The following is a 22,409-nucleotide window of genomic DNA, read 5'->3' on the forward strand; positions in this document are numbered from 1 at the left end:
CCTTGCCATCTTCTGCAGTTGTCCATGTGTTTTGGATCACTTGTGTACTGAGCCTCTGGTGTTCCTAAAGCTCAAGCTCTTGATGTAAAATTTAATCTATCAAGTTTATGCAGATCCAGTCCTAATTACCAAAGGAAAGCCTGGTTCTTCATAATGAAGCAGTGCTGGATTCTTGGCAAAACCACAGAAATTCTTGGCTAGGTTTGCTCCTCTTTTCATGTAGCCATAGGGGACAGCCTGCTTATTCTCTGTTCTATCTCAAAGGAGAGAAAACTGTCTCTTGAAATGTATCTTTTTAAAGGGTCAACACATTCACTCTATCACTTTTCCATAAGCTGATGCCTCTTTGTGCTGTTCTTAGCTGTCTGACAACTGTACCTGAACAATACATATTTTTGTAATTTCCCCATGTTTTAGGTGCACATTTTTAGAATATCATACACAAAAACAGAGGGAGTTAGTTGCTCAGAAAGAAAGGACCGCCTTTACTGCAAGAAGCAAGCAAAGCTCTATTCATTTGTAAAGCAGTTGGTGGACCACAACTAATACCTTTTTTCTATAATAAAAATACAAAAATAATTTCATTTTGTTCATCAGCTCCATTCAAATACAAGTCCTACCTCTATGTGATTGGGAATCTTCTTTATCAAAGGTTGAAACACTGAGGGTGTTGAAATGTAAAGTGTGCAAACTCTATGAAATGACTACAGTCATTGGGGCACCTTTGACTAGCAAGAATGTGAAAGAGATATTTTGGGCACAGTACACAAATGGAGTAGAAGGCCATTGGAAAAGCTCTTGGGATCATTAGAATGAGCAATAGCATAACTAGGATTTTGACCCATTTGAAAGAAACCATTAAAAGCTTTAAAACAGGGATGGGCAGCTTCTCATTCCTGAAACCCATGAAGACTACTGGGAGCTGCATTGCTACTGAAATTTGGTGGTAGTTGTAATTTTTGCCACTGCTGCAATTACTGCTGCTGAAAGCAACTCTGGTGGCTTCGTATGATGCAGGAAGATGCCAAGAATGCCCTCTGTTACCTAAATTGCAGGGAGTCCCAACAGGCCCTTGCAAATTTCCCTATCAGCAATGAGGAAATTAATTTAAATCAATTTAGGAGTGAGAAGGCCAGGGTAACTTCTGGCTGGGAGCTTTGTCTTTGTATTGTCCAAACTCAGAAAGCTCCAGAGGCAATTTCCAAATTAATGTAGTTTATTTAAAAAGGGGAGTTAACACACACGCGCACACACAAACACAAACTAATGAAGCAAAGGTAGTAGATAATAATGAGTTTCAGGGTTGCTAAGAGGGAATACTCTACCAATCTTGAAGCACAGCTCTGATTTTGGGACAGCTGGATTGAAAGTGGCTCAGTAGCTCTCTGCAGAACGTGGAGTGGCTAGCTCCTGAGATACTGAGTTGAAACTGAGCAGAGGTTCTGCCCAGTTTCAGACTAAATCAATTTGCTAGTGCTGGGGCAGTCAAATTTATACCCAGAAATGGTTCCTAAGGCCAGTATTTTAGGAGTTGTTAGCCGTAAGTGGCTTTCCCAGGGAAGAAGAATGGATTGCGATATGTAATAACGAACAGACAGTGTGAATGTTCTCAGATGAAAATAGTTTCATTCCCAGAAGGAAACTTCCTTTGTCTATAGTTGTTTGTGGGTTTTTTGGGGGGCTATGTGGCCTTATTCTGGAAGAACAATGAGGATTCTGAAGAGGGACCAGGTAGAGGTTAATTGTAGGGGCCCAGGAAAGACATCGCAATTGAATATTGCACATGCTGATGCTACATTTGATATGTAGGTAGTATTCTACCCTGACAGTTTAAAACAAATCCATTAAAAAGGCAAATTATGAAAACTAGTAGAACAGCAGAATGCTGAAAGCCTTTGCAGTCACTCCCTATCAACCCTGATGGATGAGAAAAAAAAAATCTTGTGCTGATGGAAGGACAGTAAGGAAGGAACCACGCTAGTCTAGGAGGAGGCACTGAAAAGGCTCCTATGTTCCCCTCAGATGTGTCTGTGAGGGTGCTGGGACTGAAGAAAGGCCTCTTCTGAAGCTGTCATAGTGCAGACAGGCTCAAATAGGAAGATAAGTCCTTCAGATAAACTGGACCCATAGGGCATAACCAGCACTTTGAATTGGTCACAGAAACAGACTGGAGTTGTTGTAACAAAAGAGTCATATGCTCACTATACTACACCAGACAGCTGGTGTCTGGTGCAGTATAGTGGCTGGTGATCTCTGGTCCAATGGAAGTTATTGAGCTTATACAGAATGTGTTACAGTGATCTAAATGGAATGTAATTAGAACATAAGTCACAGTTATCAGAACAGACATTTTTAGAACAATCACAGTTGAAAAAAAAGTTTCATAAAGCTTTGATAGAAAACACTACTCAGAAGAAGCTCCACTTAAAGACTGGGGGCATACAGAACAGCCGTTCCTGCCGGTCTCCATGCGTGGTAGGGCTGAGGGAGGGCAGAGCATTTACATGCTCCTAGCCCTTCTTCCTCCACGGGGGTGCCATCTTGGTGTCCCTCATGCACAGCGTCCAAACAGCACTGCACATGAGGGACGTTATAATGCCACACTGTGGCAGTTATGGTGCCCCTTCTATGGCACAAAAAGAAGTCCCTTTTCAGGGCTTCTTTTTGTGCTGTGCGCAAGTCGCACCATGTGGTTGCTGAGGCCTGCTTCTGGGGCAGAAAGGGGCGGTATCTCATAGCTCCTTTTTGCCAATCTGTCAAGCCCCACTATCTTTGATTTAAGAAATAGCCATATTATACCTGAGAGCCAGTGTGGTATAGTAGTTTGAGCATTGGACCCTGACACTGGAGAATAAGGTTCAAATCCCCACTTGGCTGTAGAAACCCACTGGGTGATCTTGGACAAGTCACACATTTTCAGTCTCAGTGGATTGCAATGGCAAACCCCCTCTGAAGAAACCTGTCAAGAAAAACCCATGATAGATTCACCTTAGGGTTGTCAATAAGTCGAAAACAACTTAAAGGCACAGAACAACAACGTATTATACCTACAGTGGGAAACATAATTACAGTGATTTAAAAAGCTGAGTGTTAAAGAGGAAGTGTGAGGAAGAACTTACTTGTTGACAATGTTACAAACACTGTAATGTTTCGCCAGTGGGCAGCAAATCCAAGAATGACATTAAACAATTCTTTCACATTTTGCAAAGTAGTTCCTCATGTATGTAACATAAAAGACTGAAATATATGTAGTTAAAACAGTACAAAATAGCTGGGAGTCATTTTGGCTTGGTTTTAAGTGCCTGCTTGATTTCTGCAGCAAGCTTATGGCTGAATTGTTGAAGGGTTTTTATCTCTGTCAAGCACTCATGTTATATCAAAGAACAGGCATGGAAATGTTGACCCTCAGAGTGTGTCTGCACTTTAAGTTTTCCCAGTTAAATTTTATGTTATTTTTTGCGGATGCTCATCTAATTTACAGCACCTGTACCACGTCTTGTCTGTTCTCTCTTCTTTCGTTCTATTACATTTTCCACTTAAAAAGAAAAGAAAACTGTTAGCACATGTTGATATATGTTTTGGAAGGTTGCTTCTTGATGTATATGGGTGGGTTTTGTTTGTATCTCACAAACAATTCCATAATTATGGATTTGGAGATGCAAAGGTTCTGGAACCTCTTGTCTTGGTCATACCACATTTAAACTACTGCAATGCACTCTGCACAGGGCTCCTCTTTAAAAGCATATGATGGTGCAAACTGTGGCAGTTAGGCTTGCTGATGCATGGTATAAAGATCACATTTTGCATTTGCACACATGGTTTTTATAGGTGGTGGTTTAGCACTGGCAAAAGGAGATCTTTTTGCTGTTCCGTTTTCTTCCTAGTATAATCCCAGTTTTCTTTTTGCCACAAAAACAATCCATTTGTCAACCCAAGTATTGTTGAGGGTTTTTTTTTAAAAAACTGGTATAGTAGATTTGTAAGTATCCTGATTTACGTGGGATTGTTTGGGGTGTGTGTAGCTGAAATGGTTCCAACTGGCCTTCGGCTTCTCACTTTATTTTGGATGGGGAGTTAGAAAGAAGGACTGGGTACTCCCAGGATAAAGCCTTTCCTGGAAAGTGGCATCAGCTTCCTGGGAAATAGTCAAAGAAGAATGAGAAAGGCAAAAACACTGGGTGGTGATCGAAAATTATCCCCAGTGGAAAAGCTAAGGCAGGAAAAATAACTGTAAACATGGGACCAAAACTGAAGGGCAAAAGGCAGCACTGCAGGCCCAGTAGCATGGCAATGGTATAAACATTGTTGCTGTAGTGGAACGAAAGGCTGTTGTCAAAAAAGGTTAGGTATATGGGGTGAGCCCTAGAGGGAATGGTGGCAATTGCTGCCACATGATTTGCTGCCAAAAAGCAGTTGTATTCATTTGTTTTGTTGTGAGGATAAAGATAATTCTGATGAGGATGAGGATAAGATTTATTTACATCCCTCCTTTTTCCTAATCAGGGACACAAAGTGGCAGAAAAAAGTTTTTTAAAAACAGCTAAAAATATTCCAGAAACAAAAGTTATAACACCCACCAATATTCTACATTGGCTGCTTAATTATATATGTTTAACTACCTGCTTCTCCTGGCCTGGTTCTTCCTGCCCATCTTAATATAGCCAGCAGCCAAGTTGGGCAATGGAGGTTTGTTCAGCTTGTTACATGTCATGTTCAATAAATATGAATATTAGACTTTGATGCATAAGACAGGAAAACTGTCTGTTGCCAAAGTCTGCACAAATTGTAAAGAAAGCTTACTGGAAAGGTAGGGCTGTGGTCTGGAACCTTTGTTCATCTTGGGAAAAACCAAGCCAAACTGCAAACTGGAAATTCCCTCACTCTCCCCTCCTGCTGATAAGAAAATGGTTGCATTGATTGAAAGCAATCAGTGCTTAACTGTCTTATTTACCCAGATGGAATGGAAATCTGCTGAACTAGCTCAGACTGGTAACTCCCTTAGCATAATGATGTATCCTGCAGCCTTCAGGGAGACTGACCAACACATCTGGATTTCAAAGAGAGCAAATAGCCATACTTCATAGACTTTTGTCTGGTGTACAGCAACCTCATTTTTTGACCCTGCTAGGACCAATTAAGAACCATTATCAGAACCTGAAGTTCACCTCTATTTTGTAACTTTAGGTCATGTTTTGCTGCATCCAGTGGTGTACCCTTCACTCTTTGGACCCACCCCCAAGAAGAGGTTAAGAGAGACAGTCTCTCTGTGACTTTCCTCCTCTCTTTGACATGTTCCAGTCATCTTCTTCACATTGGAGGGTGAGAAAATCCATGTGTGTTTTAGCCAGTCCTGTTCTCCCACTGCACCAGCAAACAGGGTGCCAGATGTCCAGAAGCTGAAGGAGCAAGCAGAATCCAAAACCAAAACAGTCCACAATCAGGAGTCGTAAATCTTAAGGAAAGTCCAGGGTAGCAGATAGCAAGGTCAAGAAGCAGTCCAGAGTCATAAATCACAGACTTAAACCTCACTCTAAATGAAGGCTTGGGAAAGGAATCAATTCCCCCCCCCCCAGCAATTGGAAGGGGAAAAGCCCTTCACTTATAAAGCACACTAATTCAGCCCCACCCAATTTGCAGAACTTATTTCAGGAGGGCATTTCCCTGCTGTGTGTACTCAGCCTTTCATTTTGCTTGTGGGAGAGGGACTGTATCAGATGCCTCAGTCATCATCTGTTTTGAGGAGTTAAGACTATCTCTCCTACCTCGTCCTCCTCTGGACCACTCAGGTGGCTGTCAGACTGAGCTGGAAGAGGGCACAGCTGTGGTAAGTCAGCTTCATCTTCAAAAGCTGAACTCTTGGGGGCAGGGGCTGACTGGTACATCTGCTTCACCCTCAGGGGCATGACATAGTCTGTAGCATTTTAAGCTTAGCTCAAACCCCCTTAGATTGGTTAGGGGAAGGGTTTTTAGCTTCCATGCTGTTTCTCCGCTCTTTTAGTTTGAAGATTATCACACTAAGTCTTACTGTCAGTGAATCGTTCCTGGATTGTTGGGGAAGGGTGCATGTATGAACATCTGGCACACTTCCCCAGTGTCAATCGAATAATCAGCTCCCTCTAAGATCTTGGAATCACTGAGGGAGAGTGACTTTCCTCTTAACGCAAAGTTTCCATTAAGAGGAAAGTCACTCTCCCTGAACAATTCCATGATACCAGGGGGAGCTGACGATTCCATGACACTGGGGAAGTGTGCCAGGCATTCATACATGCATGCTTCCTCAACGATCCGGGAACGATTCACTGACGGTAAGACTTAGTGTGATGATCTTCTTTGAGAAACAGAGTGCACTGTTCTGTTGGTTTCCGCTGCTATCTTTTTCTGACTTTTTCTGACTTTTAAATTAAAAAATCACTTTTGCTGCAAGATCAGCTTGTCATTTTTACTCGGAGTCACTTTGGTTATTTTAAAATCTTCAGCCTGCAAAGTCCTGCAGAGAGTTAGTGCCTGGAACAGCTTCCTGCCCCAGACCAGTAAAACCAGTGCACTGCTCTTAACAAGCTGCTGATTCGGGTGCCAGGAGGATGACATTTCTGGACTCCTCCCAGCAGTGAGCAAGATTGTGACATGGAATTTTGACCAGAGTTCTGCTTCTGATTGTCACTAACACTGGCATAAGTGGCTGAGGAAATGAATGCATTGGAATGGGTATATTAAACTAGTTGTTACAGAGCTTGGGAGCTCAACATAGGTTTCTGTGGTGCCCCTATGTTCATTGTAACATGTAGTTCTAACCCAACACAGCTGGTCTTCTGTACAGTTGGTCATCTATGGTATATGTGTATGCAATCTTTTATCACAATTTTAGATAATTATTTAATATACAATATTGTGTAAGCAAATCCTGTAAAAATGCACAGTCTACTAAGGAAGATCTGTAAGTAATTCTCAGTTCAAATCTGTCAAAGAACTGAGGGCTAAATATACATTATCCCACCAGATGGCAGTGCAGCATTAACTGTAAAATTCCATTGCCACCTCTGTTGGAAACTGTTGGCATTCAACAACTAGCATCCTTTGAGGACCAATGAATAAGCATAATTCTTCCCCTGGGTTCAAGGTGGCATAAATAGCTTTCTTTCTCCCTAACTTATCCTGGCAATAACCATGTGGTCAAGCTAAAAGTGAGTGACTAGCCCAAGGTCATCCAGTAAGTTTCATGGATCAGTCAGCAACAGAATCAGGATCTTTAGAATATAGAACTGCAGGTTGTACACTACATAGGCTCTAAACTTGTGGAAGCAAGAAGCCTTAAAACATATTGTTTCAATCAGCACTCTGTAAATGTCACTGGGGAAAACAAGGCTGAAGTTTATGAGTATGAACACAGAAATGATCCACATGTGTTCACATACACCTTAAAGTCTGAAAGTGTTTTTTTTAAGAAAAGGGAGCTTTCTCAGAATTATTGTATATAAAACATATTTAATGAAAAATAATAATTATTATAACCCTAATTTTTATGAAAGCTGTAGGTGACTCTTTTCTTCACTACTTGTTATGAAGGCATTGTTTCAGTACAAGCAATGTCCTAAATCTTATGTTTGTCATTCCATATCTGTAGTGCAACATCAAATAAGGCTTGTTCATATACAGTTGGGACTCAGACACTTCTGTGTCAATTGATTGTTCTGTCAAACTAATTAGTAACACAAATGAATAGCAGCCACACTGGTTAAGCTATGCATTTCCTCAGGCATATTTAACTATTTTCCAGTGAGAATACGTAGGAAATTACTATATACCTGCTGCACAGCTATTTGGGCAAGCTTAAAATTGGTGTGTGTGTGTGTGTATATATATATATATATATATATATGTGTGTGTGTGTGTGTGTGTGTGTGTGTGTGTGTATGTATGTGTATTATGTATAACATATAGATGTTATATATATATTAGTATTCATAGCCTGAGACCACATAGGACTAGGTTTGTTGACCAACTATATGTTATACATAATATTTCTTTTTGAAATAGGGCTGCAAATCCACGTTGTCTGTCTCTCTTTGATATAAATGAACACACACACTAGATGTCAGGTTTTCACAACAGCAATAAGGAATAATCAAAATTCAAGACATGCAGGGCTGCCATCAGAAGTAGCTGTTAGCAAATACACTCATCCCTTCACATTTGTGGCTTTGACTTTTGCCGATTTGATTATTCATGGATTTTATTAATATATTTTCTCTAGGAATATCTAGGTCCTCGAGAACAACTCTATGGTCAATTTTAATCAAAAATTGCACTGAAGGACCTACAGATTCCTAGAGAGAACACTCCACTAGGCATTTGTAGCTCTTCCAGTGCAATTTTATGCTTAGTGTCTGGCAGATATTGACCACAGAGTTGCACTGAAGGACCTAGAGCTTCCTAGAAAGGTGTTCTCTCAGGTAAAAGCATAGTGTTTTTGTTATTTGCAATTTTTCCATTCACATGGGTCCTGTGCTGCTAGCCCCAGTGGAGGGATGAGTGTACAGCCCACCCGCCCCAACCATGGGTGTGCCATCTGCAGATTTAAGCATTCATGGGCTGCAGGCCCCATTGCTGCTAAAGGCTGCATGTGCAGAATGGCCATGCACATGTGTGTCACCTTTGAAAAACATGGGCCATGAGGGCTTGCAGTTTATTCATCTGTGGGGGTTGGGGAGGCAGAACAGAACCCTCATGATAAGAAGGGCCCACTGTATATGTTATATCTCAATACAAAATGAAAGTATTGATTTCAGTTAATCTAGCCATTTTGTTCTCCTCAAAATTAATATATTGTCCACATTCATTAATTACATGATGTATACATTTCTGTATTTATGATGTGCTATAATTTACATTATTGTCATAAAGAAACATGCTTTTCAATAGCCTTTTCAAATGTCTTAGATTACAATTCAGTGTGCATTTACCTAGGAGTAAATTCAGCTGAATCACTGGGCATTATTTCTGAGAAGATATGTGTATGACTACATTGTTAATGTAAATGAAACTTTGCTTCACAATAAATAACAACAACAACAACAATTTCTCAAATAAGTAGACAGTAAATATCTCCCAATTTTGGGCGGTTATACAAATTGCATTTTCTTTGTTATGGCAGTGTGCAGCTCTGTCTTTGTGTGTATACATATATTTTCTCTCTCACACAACTAACAAATTAAAAGGAAGGCATGGAGAGAAGAAAACCAGTAAAACTAAGCCTTAAAGTATAAGATGTAGGCAAACTTCAAAAACAACTATGAAGGGAGGAAAAAAATATTTTCACATCAGGAATGCTTCTCTGAAATATTGATTCTGTTTTAAGGAATTTAGATGGGGAAGGGGAAAATCCAATCAGTGGTGGATGCAGTGAAATTTGTACATCTCTGCTTGACAGAGTGTGAGAGCCCACAGTTCTGAAAAGTCAAAGCTATCTCAAGAAAAGTCACGTCCCCTTACTTTGTACAGGTTGTGTGCATTCATTTTGCTTACTGAGAAAGAGCTCATAGGCCTCATTCCCACTTGATTCAGTATTTGATCTGAACTGACAAATCAGTTAAGTGGCAGAGTGTGGTTCCCATTACATTTGCGCTGGGGACAGAGAGGCCAGAGAAGCTGGGGATGAGAGACTGGAGGCTGGAGAGGCTCAGGAAGCCAGGGACTGGAGAAGGCCAGGGAAGCTGGAGGCTGGAGAAGGCTGGGGAAGCCAGGGACGAGAAGCTGGAGGCTGGAGAGGCCGGGGACAGAGAAGCCAGGGACAAGAGGCCGGGGGCTGGAGAGGTCGGGGACAGAGAAGCCAGGGACAAGAGGCCGGGGACTGGAGAGGCTGGAGGAAGCTGGGGGCTGGAGAGGCTGGGGAATAGCAATAAGGGACATTCAGAACTGGCCAGGATATTTGAGGGAAGCCTATATAAGGCAAGCCAGTGTGACGTAGTGGTTTGAGTGTTGGACCACCACTCTGGAGACCAGAGTCTGAGTCCCAGCTCAGCCATAGAAACCCACTTGGTGACCTTGGTGAAGTCATATGCTGTCAATGTAAGAGGAAGGCAATGGCAAAACCCCTCTGAACAAATCAAGCCAAGAAAAACCCATAATAGGGTTGCCTTAGGGTTGCCATAAGTCATAAAGAACTTGAAGACACACAACAACAACAACAACAACAACAAAACAACAACAACAACAACAACAACAACAACTATATAAGACCCACATCAGATCTCATGAGAGGAAGGCTTTGTGTGAAAGGTCCAGGCTCCTGTGAAATCTCATATCTCATAGGAACGCCCAAACCCCTGGTAATTGGGGAAACTGGAAAGGGGAGGAATTTTACTATTGCCAGGCTGAGCACTCAGCCTAGAATGCAAAGAGCAGGTGGCAGCCACACTCTCAACAGACTGCCCCCCCCAAAAAAATCTGGTGTATAATTTGAGGGTCCCATCTACAACCAATATCTGAAAATACATGCTTCTACTGCAATGCTCATACAGGATAAGCTTTCTGGTCCTTAAATAAAATACTTCTCTTACAGTAAGTAATACCTGGCCACTCTAGTTGTTTGTTAAGAAAAACGAAGAAGCTCAGCTGCATGCTATGTATTTAATGGAAGTGGTAGCTTGCTCTTTAGGTGAATCTCTTTGGGATGAAAAATAAAATAAAACAGTTCCTCTTCCTTTAAAAAAAATAAACCATACCTGCAGAAAATAAGCCTTATGAACCCATTTTCCACTACGAAAAACTAGTGGCAGTTGGAGGTTTTCATGACAATAGAACAGTGAATCCTCTCTGGGTCTTAGTTCAGGTTTTAAATGAGCTATCCATGGTGCTGTACCTATTTTGGAGCTAATGCTCAGCATCATGTATATTTCCTTTCAAGTCTGGACTAAAACCCAGTGTGGTTTTAGTATGATACCACCATAACAGCCACCATGTTGGAAGAGGCAGGGAGATTGAAATTGGGCACTTTTAGCTGGACTTAGATGGAGGAGAAGCAAAGCACTGAGCGGCCAGGTTTGGTGGGTATGGCCACACTCACTGTCATCATTTGGTCTGCAGAGACCTGCAAGATCCATCTAGCTGTGATGGGGTATGGAGGGAAGGATTTTACCCACAAATGGAAAGCATTTTCACACAAAAGTAGCTACACTGGGATGCGGGAGACGGATAGTAAGCTATGATTTTAAACTGACAAGCCAGTTCCTTGGCTGCAGGTTGGATGGAGCAAGCTTATATTCTGCTTCTTCAGAAACTAGGACACAGAGCAATGGATTCAAACTACAAGAAAAGAGATTCCATCTAAACATTGAGAAGAACTTCCAGATGGTAAGAGCAGTTCGATAGTAGAATACACTGCCTTAGAGAGTGGTAGAATCTCCTTCTTTGGAGGTTTTTAAACAGAGGCTGGATTGCCATGTGTTGGAATTGATTTTATTATGTATGGCAGGGGGTTGGACTGGATGGCCCTTGAGATCTCTTCCAACTATGATTTGATTATTTTAATAATATGAAACTTATGTTATGTTGAATTTGAACTAGAAATGTGAACATTGGTGTGGACAGACCTCCATGCATGGTGGCCATCATTTATGGCCTCATTCCCACTTACAAATAAATCAGTTTGTGATCTGAATTCATGGATCGATTCAAGAGCGGGATGTGGTTCACACTACATTTGCCCCAATTGCATTTTTTCCCTGTAAAATAACCGACTTGTCCTTCACATTGATGAAGTAATTGATTCAAAATGGACCCATCAGCCGGCTGACGAGCAAATTTAAATTGATTGTTATCCGCATCTCATTCACACTTGCGGAATTGATTTATCAAGGAAAAAAAACTGCGTAAACATCAGCATCAAAAAGACACACATTAAATGGGTCTAGTGCATGGCCCCCTTCTCTGAACTGTTTCAGAAATTTGATTCAAGTGCAAGCCAGGGTAATTTAAACTGCTTTAAACTGTTTTGCAAACTAGTTTAAAATGTAGTAGGAATGAGGCCTATGTACACTGAACACAATGCCTCCCCTTTCCTCAGATGTGCACCCAACACAACAGCTTTCCCTTCCATCCCCAAAAACCTGAACAAGAGTTCTTTTCTTGAAAATTTTCAATTCCCCTCACCTTCACATCTGTAGTGAGAACACTGGTCAGTCCAGTCAAGTACTGTATACTCCAACAGACAGTTTCTCTCCATAGTCTCAGTCAGAGAGGTCTTTTTTTTTTGTTCTCCTGTCTGAAATAGTTTAATTGGCTGTAGTGAGGATTAAGCCTGGGACCTTCTTCTCTGTTCAAAGTATGTGTTCTCTCACAGAGCAATGGTCCCTTAACTAAATTTCAGCCTAATAAGACAGGCTTCTGCTTGTGGACTTGGTCTTTCAACCATGCAAGTGTCTGCAGAGGAGGAAAAATAATTCCACATCTGCCAGATTCAATCCAGATGCCTCCCCCCAATGCTCTATGCAGAAATAGGTGATTAGCTTTGGCACAGGCGACAGTGCTTAAGTGCTGCTTAGCTGAGCATCCCTTCAAGCATACCAAGAATTTATTCCCATCTTAAATTAATTTTAATGTAAAATGAAATGATCATTCTGCTGCAGAGTTGGTTAAAATTTACAAATGGTGCTATGGAAGCATCAGATCCCCCCCCCCCCCCCAATTTAGCTTTCATATCCCAGCCATGCCTTCAGGAGTCTTCAAAAACCTCCAATCCATATATCTAGTCATCAGTAGGTGGCAATGTAGCAACACCAATGGAGATTTAGCAGTAAGGCATAGCCATTCAGAGCCTCAGTGAAAAATGCATTAATTATGGTAACTACTTATTCACAATAACATAGCCAACTTAAACAAGATACACGGGGGCATAATTTTCTACCTCACAGACCTGCTCCTGGGATCCCCTCTAATGGCTTCATCCTGTTTGACTTGGACTGCACAATGTCCAACCTTTTGGCTCCTTGGCTGATTTTGCAGCTATCACACCTCCAGACAACAAATAAGAATATCTAAAAAGTAAAAGTCCCTAGATTGGGGAAGGAGCCCCACTACTGTATAATTCTTACTTTTCTGTCTGAGGTGCACTGTGATGTGGAAAATCAAACCAACACCCCCCCCCCCCAAAAAAAAAGGGAGGAAGAAAAAAGAGGGAGAGCTGATGAAAAAAATCAGTCCAAAAGTTCCACCTAAATTATTTGTTGCTGAACTCCTAGAATTGTGGGTTTTTCTAATATAATTTTAAGACAGTTATGATCTGAATTGGTATAGTTATTTGCCTTCAACTCAACTCTGGTTTATGGTGACCCTATTATACGTTTTTCTTGGCAAGATATGTTCAGAGGAGGTTTGCAATTGGCTTTCTGTAAGTTTGGGAGAGTGTGACTTTCCAAAGGTCAGCCACTGAGTTTCCATGACTGAGTGAGGATTTGAAGCATGGTCTCCTGCTGTTTTAGTCCAACATTCAGAGTGCCACACCATACTGGTATTAATATTTATCACTTATTCTAGCAGAGGCAACTCTGAATCACTATATTGTCCAGTTAGTCTGACATCGATACCAGGAAAGATTCTAGAGCAGATCATTAAAAAGAGAGTCTGTGAACATCTAGAAGGCAATGCCATAATCACAAAAAGTCAACACGGGTTTCAGAGAAAGAAGTCATGCCAGACAAATCTAATCTCTTTCTTTGATAAATTTACTAGCATGGTAGATGGAGGGAATGCTGTGGATATAGTATATCTTGATTTCAGTAAGGCTTTTGACAAAGTTTCCCATGACATTCTTGTTAACAAGCTTATAAAATGTGGGATAGACAAGGCAACTGTTACATGGATTTGTAATTGGTTGACTGACCAAACGCAAAGGGTGCTCAACAATGGCTCCTTTTCATCCTGGAGAGAAGTGACCAGTGGGGTCCCACAGGGTTCTGTCCTGGGCCCAGTATTATTCAACATCTTTATCAACGACTTGGACGACAGAATTGGAAGCATTCTTATCAAATTTGCAGATGACACCAAATTAGGAAGAGTAACTAACACTCTAGAGGACAGGATCAACATTCAAGATGACCTGAATAAACTAGAAAGTTGGGCCACAGCTAACAAAATGAACTTCAACAGGGAGAAATGCAAGGTACTGCACTTAGGGCAGAAAAATAAAATGCACAGATATAGGATGGGAGACACATGGCTGAACGAGACTATGTGTGAAAGGGATCTGGGAGTCCAAGTAGACCACAAGCTGAACATGAGTGAACAGTGTGATGCGGCAGCTAAAAAGGCCAATGCAATTTTAGGTTGCATCAGTAAAAGTATCATATCTAGATCAAGGGAAGTAATAGTGCCACTCTATTCTGCTTTGGTCAGGCCCCACCTGGAATATTGTGTCCAGTTCTGGGCGCCACAATTCAAAAAGGATGTTGAAAAACTGGAGCGTGTCCAAAGGAGGGCAAGTAAAATGGTGACAGGTCTAGAAACCATGTCCTATGAGGAACGACTCAAGGAGCTGGGGATGTTTAGCCTGGAGAAGAGAAGGTTAAGAGGTGATATGATAGCCCTGTTTAAATACTTGAAGGGATGCCATACTGAGGAGGGAGCTAATTTGTTTTCACTTGCTCCAGAGACTAGGACCAGGAGCAATGGATGCAAGCTACAAGAAAAGAGATTCCACCTCAACATTAGGAAGAACTTCCTGACAGTAAGGGCTGTCCGACAGTGGAACAAACTCCCTCGGAGTGTAGTGGAGTCTCCTTCTTTGGAGGTCTTTAAACAGAGGCTAGATGGCCATCTGTCGGAGATGATTTCATTTGGATTCCTGCATGACAGGGGGTTGGACTGGATGGCCCTTGCGGTCTCTTCCAATTCTATGATTCTATGATTCTATGATTCTAGACCATGTGTACTTCTGAAGGTTGAATGGGGGTGGGGAGTCACATAGATAAATAAATGCTGTATGGATGGAGACTTGTGGTTGGATTAGGGGCTGTAGCTCACTTCAGCATTTCAGGGTGAGACACTCCTTCAACTTGGACCACAAGCCACCACAGATAGATGCATGATTACCTTGTCTGATACATTGACTGAATTTGTGCATGTGCTAGTTGCTTAGAGCAAGGAGCATTCATTTACTTATTGTTGCCAAAATGTTAGATTGGTTACTCATGTCACATCTGCATAACCATGTACCAACTTCTGGCTCAACACCTGTCCAGCCCACCCTAAGCACCAGTCTCCAACTTGGGTGAAGGAGGTCCATTCAGCGTCTGCTTGGGATGTAAGGAGGACAATGTTTTCACTTCCATCTGGTGAAAAGGTTGTCCTCCTTGTGGCTTGATGTGAAGCTGAATGGACCTCCTTCACTAGAGCTTGCAGTTGGCTCTTAAGGTGGACTGGGGTGGTATTTATATAGGTTAGCAGCAAGACTTCATAGTCTTATTGAATATAGATGAGTTGTTGTTGTTGTTGTTGTTGTTGTTGTTGTTGTTGTTGTATGCCTTTAGGTAATTTCTGAGTTATGGTAACAAGGTGAAGTTTCATGTCAAGGTGAAGTTTCTTGGCAAGATTTGTTCAGGGGGGTTGCCATTGCCTTCCTCTGATGCTCAGAGAGCATGACTTGCCCAAGATCACCTAGTGGGTTTCCATGGCCAAGTGGGATTCAAACCCTGATCTCCAGAGTCCTAGTCCAGTGTTCAATCCACTACACCAGTTACAGAACTGGAATTCTAAGTTAAAAATATGTAAATGCAAAACTGAATAGCAGCTTTCATTTACATCTCTCCCTTCCTCACAAGAGAATATATAAGATATTGCATTTAACATCCCAGTTCCCTTTCCTCCAAGTGGCAATTCATCTGACAGTGCTTTCCCTGGAATCCAAGATGATGAAACTGAAGCTGTTGTACTTTGTTGCTAGGATAGAGTTGGGGATTGTCGTTTAGATTATTTAACATCTATATGAAGCCGCTGGGTGAGATAATACGGAGTCATGGTGCTGGGTGTTATCAGTACGCTGATGACACCCAAATCTATTTCTCTGTATCTCGTTCGTCGGCCTCGAATTCCGATGGCATCTCTTCTCTCAATGAATGTCTTCAGGCGGTAATGGGCTGGATGAGGAAAAACAGATTGAAACTGAATCCAGACAAGACGGAGGTGCTCATGGTAGCGGCCCCGAAACCAAGAATTGGGTTGCAACCTCCAGTCCTGGATGGGGTCACACTCTCCTCCAATGACTGTGTTCGCAGTCTGGGGGTGCTCCTTGACTTGTCGCTCCTGATGACAAATCAGTTAAATGCGATGGTCAGGAGTGCCTGTTATCAGCTTCGGCTGATACGCCAGCTGCGCCCTTTTCTGGAAGTAAGGGATCTCGAGACGGTTGTGCACACGCTGGTAACCTCACGCCTTGACTTCTGTAATGCACTCTACATGGGGCTACCCCTGTGCTTGACTCGGAAATTACAGCTGGTTCAAAATATGGCAGCCAGGCTTGTCTCAGGAACATCTAGGAGGGACCACATTACTCCGGTTTTGAGGTCCCTCCACTGGCTGCCTATCAGCTTCCGGGCCCAGTACAAGGTGTTGGTTATCACCTTTAAAGCCCTAAATGGCTTGGGTCCAAGCTATCTCAGGGACCGCCTCCTCCCGTACAATCCTCCCCGCGCTCTCCGGTCCTCTGGGAGGAACTTACTGCAGCCTCTAAAATCTAGGCTTGCGTCGACCTCCCAAAGGGCGTTCTCTGCTGTCACCCCCAAACTCTGGAACGACCTGCCGGATGAGATCCGTCAGATAACATCATTAGACAGCTTTAAAAAAGCGGTCAAGACGGATCTCTTCCGACAGGCCTTTCCAGATTAACCATCCCGGCCCAGGTTCCCTGATTCCCTCATTCCTCCCGTGGCCCCATCTTAGTGATGGTTGAGGATCAACAGAGGGATATCAGGGTTTTTTAGTTTTTAATTGTTGTTTTTATGCATTGATATTGTGTTTTAATATACTGTTTAATACTGTCTTAAGGGGGGGAGGGATAAAGTGTTTTTAATTGTCATATTTTATATTTTACTGTTGTTAACCACCTGGATTGGTTTGCCAGAGGGCGGTATACAAATAATAATAATAATAATAATAATAATAATAATGCTATATTATGCTCGATTATTACACTGTGTCATGTATTTTGGATTTTGTTGTACTTTGTACTTTTCTATTTTTTTTAACTTCTTGTATAATTAATCTATTGTATTATGTTTGCTGTGATGTAATTGGTGGGGGTGTACTTTGTATTTTGATCCCTTTGCTTTGTAATCTGCCTTGATTCCGCAAGGAAAAGGCACAATATAAATAAATCATATTTTTATTATTATTGTCATGCGAAGACATGAATCACTAGAAAAGACAATAATGGTAGGGGAGGTCAAAGGCAATAGGAGGAGAGGAAGACCACATTCCAGATGGATAGACTCAATCAGGGAGGCCATGGGCTTGAGTCTACAGGACTAAGCAGTGCAGTGACAGATGGGGGAGGGGGGGCTTGGAGATGGCTTATTCATAGGGTCGCCATGGGTTGGGGCTGACTTGAGGCAGTTAACAACAACAGGCCATGTATACTTAGCCCATGCACACACTTATATCAGGGCCAGTACCTTGATCCTAAGCATGTTACATTGGAACTAAATCCCACAGGCTTAATGAGATTTCCTTTCTACTAAGAATGCATCAGATTGTAGTCTTATATTCTTGTGCCATTTATCTAGTATCATATGAGAGCCAGTGTACTGCAGTGGCTAGAGTATCCAACATGGACCTGAATTCAAATCCCCATTCAATCAGAATTCCCATGATGGCAATGTGCCAGTTGCTGTATCTCATAAGATACAGACTGAGTCAGACCTTCTGAAACAGACCTATGACTATATGGCGTAGCATTGTCTGTTCCACCTTAACCGTAATCTATCTGCTCTGATGATTGTGAAGACATATTTGTGGTTGGGAAAAAATATGATACACCATGCTGAATGTTTCGAAGAAGGGTGTGATGGAATAGAATTTTTGTTTGTGAAGTCGAAGGCTTTCATGGCCGGCATCCATAGTTTTTTGTGGGCTTTTCGGGCTATGTGGCCATGTTCTAGAAGAGTTTATTCCTGACGTTTCGCCAACATCTGTGGCTGGCATCTTTAGATGATGTTGACCTGGAAAAGAGTGGGTTTATATATACTGTGTGACTCTGTGTAAAGAGGAGTGATTCCCATGTTAACCTGTGTATTGTTCTGTTGTTCCTGGCAGGGCCTCAGGGTGGGAGGATATGCAAAGGGGGAATTAGCATCTGCTTAATTGATGATCATTGTCTGCTGGGAAAGCCCCTGACCCCGAGTGGTGTCTCATTTGCATCTGTTGAGTCCTAATTTTGCTGTTTTGCAGTACTGGTAGCCAAACTTTGTTTACTTTAAGGGTTTCTCCTTTCCTGTTGAAGTTGTCCAAGTGTTTGTAGATTTCAATGGCTTCCCTGTGCATTCTGACCTGATAGTGGTTGGCATGGTCCAGAATGTCAGTGTTTTCAAACAGCATTTTGTGCCCAGGATTAGCAAACAATAATTTTTGTTTGTTAATCCAAAAACTATGGAGTTAATTACACAGGAGGAATTTCTCTTAATTTCGAATAAAAAGAAAGTGGGGCCAGAACACATTCACGTGAATTCACATTGTGTTCAAACTGACTTCCCATTGCCCGAAAATAGCTTGCTATTGCCCGAAATTGCATGTCATCACCTCTCACGCAATAACGTGAAACCCCATGATTGTGTTTGGATTGCCATTGGATTTACTTCCAATTTCCCTTGTCTGATAAACTCCATTCTTGAGGGTGAGTGGAAAGATAATGACTGCCCAAGGGATTTTACATGTGCCTCCTAAATATAGAGTTGAATCAGAGACTGCCAGGCTAGAGAGGGTTGTGGGAATTGCCCTTAAACTCTGGCCAATTTAAGCTTCATGTTTACCGAGATTAGGAAGTTGATGAGCTAACCGGTCATGATGATATGGAATTCAGGTGTCCAGGTGAAAATTAAAGGGACAGAATACTTTTAATAGTTGTGTAGATGAAGGAATTTCAACTAGTTTTGCTTCTCACTCATGTTTTACCTGCTATAATTCTCTCTAAAGTAATCAGTAAAGGTAGATGAGCCCTGTCCTTTTTTCACCTGGCATTTCTTAATGGGTCTGCCACTCTCATTTTGTCTAAAGTTATGCCTCCTTAGAGTTTATGATTTGAGAGAGAGAGAGAGAGAGAGAGAGAGAGAGAGAGAGAGAGAGAGAGAGATGAGTATTTCTTAAGAACTGTGAATGTTTTGTGATTCTCAGGGATGGGCTATAGATGTCATTCCCTATACAACTATGATCCTTATTGAATGAGAAAAGAAAATTGAAACAGAGTGGGAGAATAGCAGCTTTCTCTGTGCATCTCCACATGCTGTCGTAGCACATCTGTTCTCTTTCTGGGGGAGATGATAATAAAAGAGCGTCTTTTGTTGGACAGATTTTTCCACCATGACAAAAGGCATGCTTTTATAACCGTCTCCCTTGGGAAGAGCACAGAAGTGCTATGATGTCATGTGGAAAGGGATGGAGAAAGCTGCTACTCCCCCACTCCATTTTGGCTTTCTTTTCTCATGCAATAATGCTCTTTGTGTGCCTGAGAAATACCAGTTCTGAATTTGGAGACAGAGAGAAATGTTACTTGGTAGAGTCTCTTGAGATGTAGAGCCAATTTCTAGTGATCTGAAACAAGGCAGCAAGCAGGTTACTGCCTTGGAGGAATGCCCATTCATCTGCCATTTGTGGTTTGCCTGTAAGTCAATCAAATATTGCAAAGTCTCCAGCATTCTCTAGTCAAAAGAAACTGAACTCTAGAGTGCTTCCTGTGGAGCTTCATGCTGCTCAGTAAACTGGGAATGCAGAACATTGTAGAAGATTTTGGTCTTTCATCTATGTTTCCTGATGCCTTTATGCTTTGTGTGGTCCATGATGATTCTCCCCTCCTCATATCTGCGCCGATGATGTGCTTTAGTTTGAGGAGCCTTTGTGGAGGCAGAAATGTGAAGGAATTGTGCTAGAACAGCTGGGAAGATAATTTCTCTGGAGTTCCTAAAATTCTTCACTATGTGATTCTTTAAGGGTCATTCTGAAATGTCTTTTCTTCTGTTTCAATGACTTCCTCTTGTTTTTTCTTACTCTCTGTGCAAGTATGCTGCTGTTGCTTTATCTACTGGTCTACGAGTATATTCTCCTTATCCAAGAACAGAGACAGAGCATAGTTTTTTTTTTAAATCCCTTTGGTCTCTGTCAAGGGTCATTAACCTTAAACTCTATTCAAGTTTCACATATCTGTGGATGTCAGGTTATGTGCAAGATTGCAGAGCAGAAGTGTGGATGTGTACACCTGCAGCAAACTGTTCTGCTGGCTGAAAGATGTTTGTTGTTTCTTTTTTGCGGGGTGGGAGGGGGAGAGTGAAGAAAAGCAGTTGTTCGGGATGGGCAAATTATGTATTGGAGGAAAGAAGTAAAGTGAGGCGAGGAAGTGAGCAATGCTAGAGCACTCTGACTCCCTATTACTCACTCTCTTTGTCTGTGTTTAGGCCTTCAGTCCACCTGTTGACTTATAGTGGCCGCAAGCATTTTGCTTCACCATTTTCAGGGAAATGTGCAATCAGGAGTGCCTCACTATCCCAAAACAGACATGCAAATTATATCTGACTTGACAGAGCTGGAAAAATGAAAGCAGCACAGTGCAGTGTTGCAGAATAAGAATGGACCAATGTTTTAGTTCTCTAACATCCACATTTTTGAAGCATAAATTTGTTCTATCCTATCTCTGCATCAGTTTGCAAATGTTGCTTTAAAGTCTGCATATCAATTTGGAACATTGGGGAAAAACATGGACTAAAAGAATTAAATACACTTTAAATTATAACGTGAGAGAAAATTACTATAAGATGCAATATAGATGGCACCTAACCCCATACAAATTAGCTAAAATAAATAAAAACTTAAATAATGTATGCTGGAAATGCCAAGAGGAAATGGGAACCTATTACCATTTGTGGTGGGAATGTAAATAGGAAAAAAATTATTGGAATAGAGTACATGAAAAGATAGAGGAAATATTACACATGGAATTAAGGAAAGACCCAAAAAGATATCTATTTAGTATAAACGAAGAGGAAGAAATAGAAAGAAATTATGGAAGGTTGTTATTTTATTTGAGAATGGTGGCAAGACTAATATATGCAGCAAAATGGAAAGAGAAAAAAACACCTGAAATAAAAGACTGGATTAGAAAAATAATAGGCTATATGGAAATGGACAAACTGACGCAACTAATACAGAAAAGAACAACAGAAGGATTTAAAAAGGACTGGAATCCTTTGATTCAATATTTGACAAACAAAGAAGGACAAAATTGGGAAAGTGGTCTGGACTGAAAGATAAAGAAGGAAAATGTAAATAAAGACAGGAGATGATGATACACACCAAAACACATGAAGGATGATAAATGTATGTGGTTTATTAATTATGTAGAAAAAATATTTAAAAAACTGATCAACTTATAAGGAGTAAGACATATATTATATATATATTTCAGTAGTATTTGCATAGTAAAGAAGTAGCATGTTATGTATCTATAGTGTTTTTTGGGGTAAGGTGGAGGGAGGGGGTTATGTGAATGGATGTTATAAGAGCTTGTGAGCACTTGTGATTTGTTTGTTTTTATGTATATTAATAAAGTTTGTTTAAAAAAATAAAGTCTGCATGAAAATGTAAACACAAAACTACACAGACGCATAGAGAGAAATCCAGCAACACCTTTGAGACTAACTGGGAAGAAGAAATTACTATCACAAGATAGAATTTTATGGATTTAGCCCACTTCACCAGAGGCAAGAATACGTGTGACACTGTGAAGGCCTGTTGAGCCGATGAAAATGTGTACATATTTTTGCAAATAATTGTCCTGCTAAGATACATGCTTTAAAGTTTTTCTTTTTTAAAAAATCTACTTTCCCCTAATATATGTTAATTTTTTAAGCTACTCTCTCTAATGTATGCATCTTTCCACACATTTTTTGACTGGAGAACTGAATTGCAAAATCCAAGGAGTGTGGAAACTGACAGATAGTTGTGTTCTGGTAAGCATTTTGTTCAGGAAGTACAAACTAGGTCAGTTCATATTAAAATGAAAACCAAGTGAATTTTCTCCACATTCTTGGTCTCAGTTCCTTATCGGAACAGTGGGAATGTGTCACATAACCAAAGCAGTGCCATCAGCAGCAGACTGCAGGGCATGAGAACAGGCACTGGAAAATGTACAAAAAAGCGCAGGACACTTTTTAAAAAAT

The sequence above is a fragment of the Sceloporus occidentalis genome, unplaced genomic scaffold (genome assembly GCF_023333645.1).
Source record: "Sceloporus occidentalis isolate IW3139 unplaced genomic scaffold, rSceOcc1.0.p SCAF_4, whole genome shotgun sequence".
NCBI classification, from domain to species: domain Eukaryota; kingdom Metazoa; phylum Chordata; class Lepidosauria; order Squamata; family Phrynosomatidae; genus Sceloporus; species Sceloporus occidentalis.